The sequence below is a fragment of the Capra hircus genome, chromosome 13, assembly GCF_001704415.2.
Source record: "Capra hircus breed San Clemente chromosome 13, ASM170441v1, whole genome shotgun sequence".
NCBI classification, from domain to species: domain Eukaryota; kingdom Metazoa; phylum Chordata; class Mammalia; order Artiodactyla; family Bovidae; genus Capra; species Capra hircus.
In genome coordinates, this window is record NC_030820.1 from 61,420,932 (window position 1) to 61,427,391 (window position 6,460).

A 6,460-nucleotide genomic window follows, 5' to 3' on the forward strand; every position below is an offset into this window, starting at 1 on the left:
CCAAAGGGACAAAGGGACGGAATATTTGAAGTTGGGGCTGCCAAGAATTTAATGAGCAGCTCAGAGAACTGCTGACTGAACTGAAAGTCCCAGGATATGAAGGGAGAGTCTGTCTCCCCTTCTGTCTGCCGCCCAGACCAAAGCACCCACGAAGTCTCACAGCTTCTCTGTTTCATTCAGCAGGATGAAAATTAGAAATCTCTTAACTCAAGAGAACGGATGAAAACTAACTAAACTCAAGGCTGAGTCACAAGATGCTCCTGAAGGGAAGCCTAGGTGTTTTAGGGGATGTCCCTAAATTTTGGAGTGCTTTCAAGGCTCCACAGCCCAATCTAGAGGTGTCTCTGTTAGATGGTATGATCTTAGAGGGAGGTCTCCCCTGGGCTGGTCATACCCTGTGTTTATTAATGACATAGTTGGTGGTCTCTTAAATGCAGGGGGTGGTATAGCTCAGTGGCCTTCAAAGGCAGGCGTGCATCATAGTTAACCTCCGAGGGCTGGTTACCACGCAGAGCACTGGGTCACAGCCCTAGAGTTCCTGACCCATAGGTCTAGAGCAGGGCCCAAGAACTTGTATTTCTCCAAAGTTCCCAGGGGATGCTCACACTGTGGCTCCTGGGACTATACTTTGTGAACCACTAGTCTAGCCACTCATTTAGTCCTGGGGTGAGACTATCAGGGGTGCAGCAGCCACCTACTGCCACTGAACGTGTTTTGTTTTGGTTTCCCCTTTTCTCAGTACTAAGTGAGGGGGTGACGGTGCAGGCTGCGTGCCCCATGGAGACCACCTCATTCAACCCTCACAACTGGGCTTCCCTGGTAGCTCGGTGGTAAAGAAACCGCCAATGCACCAATGCAGGAGACACGGGTCTGATCCTGGATCCAGGAAGATCCCACATGCTGTGAAACAAAAGAGCCGGGATGCCACAACTATTGAGCCTGTGCTAGAGCCTGGGAGTTGCAACCACTGAGCCCACACGCTGCAGCTACTGAAGTCTGCATGCCCAGGAGGCTATGCCCCACAACAGGAGAAGTCACTGCAATGAGAAGCCTGCACACTGCAACCAGAGCGGGGAAATAATGGCTCCAAGAACCTGACAAGTAACATGACTACAATGAAGCGAGACAACTGGGGTATCGCTCTAGAGATTCATGGGCTAGAAAGAAGCTGCCACAATGTTGGAGAGACCTGGAGGCTGTGAACTCCAGGCTCTGTGGGGCGGAGCTGAGCTCAGAGGCCAGGAGGTCTCTGGAGAATAAGAAAAGCAGCCTGATGAATAAAGCCTCCAGCTATGAGAAGGAGCTGAAATTGGTTCGGCAGAAGAACCACAAGAACATGCTGCTGTCTGCGGCCACCTTCCTCTTCCTGACCCTCGTCTATGCCTCCTGGACCTGGCGAGCCTGAGATTTCTCTGGTCAGCACAGCAATATTTACTGGAGTCCCGGAGTCATTATTTCCCTGCTCACTGAAACTAGAGAAAAGCCCACGTGAGCAGAGCCAAAAATAAAGATAGAAAATTAATTATAAAAAGACCCTCACAATTACCCTGTGAGGTTGACACTGTCTCCATTTTACCGATGAACCAGAGAGGAGAGGTGAAGCAAACCTCCTCAAGGTTGCACACTGCTTCACCCAGGAGCGGGTGCACGGCGAGAGAGTCAAAATACTCTCACTGAGTGAATGCATCTGTGAACACAGATGGCTATTTGAACCCACGTCTGATGCCAAAGCTCAGACTCATTCCACCACACTAGCAGGAAGTGCTGAAGGAGGTTATGGAAGGTCTGGGGCGGGAAGGACTGAAGTTTTTCTCTCCCTCCTTCCTCCGCTGCCACCCCCAGCCCCCTCTTCCTCTCGCTATGGCTTTCTTTTCTCTATGAAAGTAGTGATCTGACTAAAGCTTCTCTGAGTCTCCCGTCAGGGTTCAGGGTCTGACCCAGGGGAGCAGAAATGAAAAGCAGTAGGGAGAAGCTGGTCCCAGAGGGGCTATGGGGGAGAAATGGGATCACCTGCAAGAGGACTGAAGACAAGGCCCAGGTTAAGGGCCCAGATCAGCCCCAGGGCGTCACCCGACCTCATCAGAGGCGAGGTGTCTAGAAATAATTCAGGTAGGTGGGGTGGAGGAAGTGTAGTTGTTTTGGTTGAAAAAACTTAAAAAAAAAAAAAAAAAAGATGTTCTTTTTAGCAATCTAGGGGGTAGGGAAGTTCTCTTTGAATTTGTCACTGTGCACCTTTCATGTATTATCTCTACAAATAGATCACACTAACTGGGCTTCCCCGGTGGCTCAATGGTAAAGAATCTGCCTGCCAACTCAGGAGATGCAGGTTCAATCCCTGGGTCAGGAAGATCCCCTGGAGAAGCAAATGACAACCCACTCCAGTATTCTTGCCTGGGAAATCCCATGGGCAGAGGAGCCTGGTGGGCTACAGTCTGTGGACTCACAGAGTCAGACATGACTTGGTGACTAAACATCACAAATTGATGCTTATGTTGAAAATTTTAGATATTACAGATACCCAAAAAAAAAATTCAAAACCTGTTATTCCATGGCCCAGAAATCACCACTGACAATATTTTCCTTTATATTCACTTTATCAACTTACTAATTTATTTCTATGTAAACTTTACAAGAGTAGGTTCACCTTGATCTTACTGTTTTGTAACCTGGTTTTTTTTAGCTGTGTATCATGACCAAGGTCCCTTTACTGTCTTCTTCAATATCCATTTCAATGGCTGCATGCTCGTCCATTACATACATACACCATAATGGATATACCCAATCTATTGTCTGATATTAGATTGTTTCCATTACTTGTTATATCAATTTTAGTTTATTTTGCACTAGTACACTTTATTCATTTTTGGGTTACCCATGGTTTAAAAGAGCCCCATTGGATCAAGAGATAACACAGAGTGAGAAATGAAATATTCACGGAGATGTTTCAGTGTGGGTTTGATTTTGTAATACTTCTTAATTTACGTTAAGTTCAATTAAAACATTTCTAGTTGTAATTCTAGGGAATGTGAATTGTATCTTGGTAAAAAACAAAAGTCCTTTCTAGTTGGGAGATAGAAGACTAAAATTCCAACTGTTGCCACGTGACCTCATGTGGTGTAACCCTTGGTGTGTCCTTTTTCTCAGACACTGGTGTAACAATATGCAACTCTCAGAGTGTCCTGAGGTTCAAACAAGATGATGTATCTGAAGGAATGAATGCTGTTCTCTATTCATAATCACTAAAGCAAGAAATAAGCTATTCCAGATTTTAAAAACTGGGATGTAGCCTTAAGTCAGGGATAAAAAGGAAAAAACTACTGACATGTCAATAATATAGAGGAATCTGAAATACATTATGCTAAGTGGAAGAAGCGAGTCACAAGGCTATGAACTGAGTTATTTCATTTATACAACATTCTGGAAAAGGTAAACTGAGGGGACAGTAGTTACCAGGGCTAGGAGTGAGGGAAGGGGACTGACTGTAAAAACTCCTGAGGGGGGCTTCCACCTGCCAATGCAGGGGACATGCATGTGATCCCTGCTCGGGGAAGATCCCACATGCTTCAGGGCAGCTAAGCCCACGTGCCACAACTACTGAGGCCCTGTGCCTAGAGCTGGTGCTCCACAACAATCAGAGGCCCAGGCGCCACAATCAGACAAAGCCCCTGCACAGCAGTGAAGACCCAGCACTGCCAAAATTAAAATGAAAAAAACAAATCTTAAGAAAAGGCCCACGAGGGGACTTTCCGGGGTGGTGGAAGTATTTTACATGTTGATTGCAGTGGCGGTTACAGTTTTCAAAACTCATTGAACTGTACCCTTAAAAAGGGTGAATTTTACTGTATGTAAATTATGTCTTAGTAACTTTGACTCCCCTCAAAAAAAAACAAAAAACAATGTTTAGGGAATTCCCTGGCAGTCTAGCGGTTAAGAGTCTGCACTTTACTGCTGAGGGCCTGGGTTCAATCCCTGGTCAGGTAACTAAAATCCTACAAGTTACGGAGTGCGGCCAAAAAAATTTAAAAAAAGGTCTAGTGCTTCTCAAGTATAAAGTATTATCCATCAGGCACTATCTATAGTACTTTTCATAGAAACTCTGAAATACATTTGTGAAACATGGCAAATGTAAAAACTATAATCTCGAGAAGACCAAACATGCTCAGCAAAATAAGTGTTACTGGGTTGCCTTTTGGAAAGCTCACTTCTACATTCTAACAAATGCTCACGGTTGGGCAGCTGGTCTCACTGGGGAACAGCTGACCATTTGGACTGTTTGGGGATTCTCCTTGTCATCACCTGTTTTTTTTTTTTTTTTTTTTTTAACATCACTAGAGGAAAAAGAAACAACGGTGTCAGAACTGAAAGAATAGGAGACGCCCCCTTCCACCCCAACCAGGACAGCCTTTCCCCTTCAGGGAGAGAATACAGGTCTTTCTGGTTGATCTTCTCTTGGCCTGACCACTGCCATCTTAATGAACACCATGCTCCAAAAGTAAATAAAATAGAAACAAGAATAACCTGCAGCCAAAAACCACCCTAACAGATAGCAGATTCCTTTTTTTTTTAAAATTCGTGTTATGTTTTTATTTTTACTTTATTTTGCTTTACAACACTGTAGCAGATTTCTAATAAGAATAGGAACAAGAGGGGATCAATGCAAAGATGAAGTGCTAACAGTAAAAAAAGAATCTGCTCACAGTACTTCGGTGAAACCCCTGCCCTGCAGTCTGCGGCCCTGATCAATGAGCCTGATCCAATAGCTTGTATTTGTGATGAAATTCCAATACAACCAAGGGACTGAAGTAGTTCCTGGAGTTCATGATGGAATCTGAACTACAAATGGAAGTGAGGATATAATCTCTTTCGGAGAAATACGGTTGCTGAAAACAAAGGGTCAGTTCTCTGTATGCACAGGGCCCGGCGGAACTCTGGCCCATAGGAGGCGCTCCAAGAATGTTTGTGGAGTTAGGGAACAAGGCATCGGAAGATGGCCCCTGGAAGAAGGGTGCTCAACCCAGCCGCTTCACGCTGAAGACTCATCTACGATCCATGTTAAAAATGATCGGCAATCAAACCGGTTTCCCCTGATTTATTCTAAAGCCATGCAGGGAATTGCTGCGTGGTCCAGGGGTTAAGATGCCATGCTCCCACGGCAGCGGGTGTGGGTTTGATCCCTGATCAGGGAACCAAGATCCCACATGCTGCAGTACAGCCAAAAAATAAAAAATAAAGCCATGCAGGTTTGTTAACAGTCTGCTGTGGAGGGTCTACACAGCCTCATTTCAACTAACAACAGGTGAGGGGTGGGACACAGGGAGTTTGGGATTGACATGTACACACTGCTATATTTAAAATGGATAAACAATGGAGGACCTACTGTATAAGGTAGGGAACTGTGCCTTATAACGTAAGTTCCTATTCTACGTAACCGTTAGACTGTCACGTAACAATCTAAATGGGAAAACAATTTGAAAAAAGGAATAGATACATGTATATGTATAACTGAATCGTTTTTGCTGTACTCCTGAAGCTAACGACACCATTGTTAATCAACTATACTCCAGGGACTTCCCTGGTGGCACAGTGGATGGGAACCCACCTGCCAAGCCAGGGGGCATAGGTTTGATCCCTGGCCCAGGAAGATTCCACATACCAAAGAGCCACTAAGGCCAGACACCACACTACTGAGCTCGAGCCCTGGGGCCTCGGAGCCACGACTGCTGAGCCTGTGTGTCACAACTACTGAAGCCCGAGAACCTAGAGCCTGCGCTCTGCAGCAAGAGAGGCCACAGCAATGAGAAGCCTGCACCTGGCAACAAAGACTGGCCCTGCTCAATGCAACTGGAGAAAGCCAGCGCAAAGCAATGAAGACCCAGAGCAGCCAAAGATAAATTAAAAAAATAAAAATGACACTCTAATATAAGTGAAAAAAAAAAAAAAAAAAACTAACTACAGGGCTTGTTACCCCATTATCAGACAAGGGTAGGAGGGAGTAGAGTTGACTGATATCAGGTGTTGGCATGATTGAGCTGAAAAGCAAACCTCTTATCAAGAAGTTTACACATTAGTGGGGAAGAGAATTCCGGAAACAATGATATTAATTTGATAATCAAGAGCTGACCGTTAGCCAAGCAGACATTGTGCTAAGTGGCCTGTCCAATAATGCTGAGAGCTAAGAACCATACCCATTCTATTTTTCAAAAATTTTTGGCCATGCTGGGTGGCTTGCAAGGTCTTAGTTCCCTGACCACGGATCGAACCCAAGCCCCTTGCTGTGGGAGCACAGTCTTAACCACCGGACCTTCCAGAAAGTCCAAGAACTGTACCCATTTTATTATTATTTTTATTTGGCTGCACTGTGTCTTCGTTGCTGCATATGGGATCTAGTTCCCCAACCAGGGATCGAACCTGGGCCCCCTGCGTTAGGAGCTCAGAGTCTTAGCCACTGAACCACCAAGGA

At 45.3% G+C, this 6,460-nt stretch overlaps 1 non-coding gene and 1 pseudogene across 1 annotated transcript; one reads left to right on the forward strand and one right to left on the reverse strand.

Moving 5' to 3' along the window:
- LOC108637409 lies at window positions 925-1,923 on the forward strand (annotated as a pseudogene).
- TRNAR-CCU lies at window positions 6,388-6,460 on the reverse strand. The gene has a single exon. It is a non-coding gene; the product is annotated as a tRNA-Arg (tRNA).